The sequence below is a fragment of the Rattus norvegicus genome, chromosome 11 (genome assembly GCF_021556685.1).
Source record: "Rattus norvegicus strain SHRSP/BbbUtx chromosome 11, alternate assembly SHRSP_T2T, whole genome shotgun sequence".
Classification (NCBI taxonomy): domain Eukaryota; kingdom Metazoa; phylum Chordata; class Mammalia; order Rodentia; family Muridae; genus Rattus; species Rattus norvegicus.
The window spans coordinates 46,500,123-46,501,959 of NC_141544.1; positions in this window are offsets into that span (position 1 = coordinate 46,500,123).

A 1,837-nucleotide genomic window follows, 5' to 3' on the forward strand; every position below is an offset into this window, starting at 1 on the left:
CCTGCGCAGTAGTCGCCCTGCCCTGACTTCCGGTCAGGGAGAGGTTACTCGCCCGCACAGGAAATTGGGGTCTGAATCCAGACAGAACTCAGAAAAGCCAACGGAACTCCTCTCCTGTTACCCGGGCAACGCCAGGCCCACCGGAAGTGCTCTGTTTAACTTAGGTACGGTGGCGAACAGGAGTGCAGATGCAGGCGGTTCCCCAAGCGGTGGAGAAAACGACTGCGTGCGGCGAGCCTGCGCCTCTGCCACGCGCATGCGCAGTTCTAAGGTCTCCACACCAAAACCGTAAGGCTATGAGTATAGCTGCTGACCGTTGCTCCAAAGAGCCAAAGGGAATTCTTTCCTCACCGTGTCCTTTCTTTCTCTGACTTCCCTGTGTGTGCCCCCTCCACCAGGCTGGCTGGCTTACCTGGTCCCCACTTTGCCCTGCCCTCCAGCTACCAGACCCAGGCGCACCGTTATCGTCATTCACTACTCTTTAGGTTCCTTATACATCCTGAACTACCCCTGAATGGCTCTTGTACTGAAATAATTCAATGAGCATCTGTCTCACTGCAGCCACAGAGAAAGTATCTGGAGGTATGGAAATTGCAGACCAAACAGTCACTGGTATAAAAGAGAAAAACACAAACTGCTGAATCATCCTGAATGACAAAGCAGTTACCCAATCAGGCACTGTATGACCTCACCTGTGTAACAATGCGGAGTACCAAGAGAATGGAAGGCTGTTTACTCAAGAAAGACCAACAAGAAGGATACTCGTGCTGATGGAGTGTTTTGTGTCTTAACTGTGATGGGCACAAAACCTAAAACGCCAATAAAATCATATAGAATAAATACAATTACCTGGGATCACAAAAGGGAAGTGCGAATAGAATTGGAAGCTTGTCTTGCTGTTGATATGTGATATTTTGCTATAGCTTTGTGAATACATGTAATTTCTGGATTACTTCGTACAATACATGTGATTCTCCAAGCACCTCCATAAAATGTCAAGGGTGGGATGCTAGGGATTTCTCAACAGTTAGGAGCAATGCTCTGGTGCCCAGCACCTACATGGCAGCTCACAACCTCGTGTGACTCCAGTCTGTGGGATCTGATGCCTGATGCCCTCTTCTGGCCTCTAGGCATGCACATGGTACACAGACGTACGTTCAATCAGAACACACATACGTGGTTTTTGCCTCCAGTGATTACATGGGTTCCAAAGATTGAACTCAGGTTACAAGGTTGTCGAGGTGCTTGCCCTCACCTGCTGAACCATCCCACCCTGGGCAGCACTTCCTGATTATTAAGGCTTGTGAAACACCTGCCTAGGTGTTCAAATGGCGCTTTACAAGCAATCTATATGAGGCGATAGAATCTTTTGAAATAGAAATGACCTGTTTCCTTTATTTTACTGTATTCCTAATATACGTCTTATTTTAATCTAAATAGCCACTTGTGTCTAATAGCAATAGGAAATGAAACTTGACCTCAAGAAGCCTATTTCCAGAATGTCAGGAACCAGTGACAAAACTTGTTTCCCAAATGTAATTTTCTGAGCCTGCGGCATCATGTTATCTTTAAAAAGGACTAAAGGGTGCATCATACTGCTATTTTGAGCACAAAAGAGCAGCCTTCTCTGAAGGCCCACACCTCTGTACACTTCGATACTAACATTCCGGTAAGGCAAAGCTCTTAGAAGTATCTAAAGGGATACCCCAGGCTAGTAAGGAATGTTTCCTGCCCAAAGATTACCCAATAGCTTCGTTTTGGTGTCCTAAGAGGGAAATTCAATACAAATTCCGATTCATCAGCAATTTCTTCCAGTTTCTCCTACAATTCAAGTTCC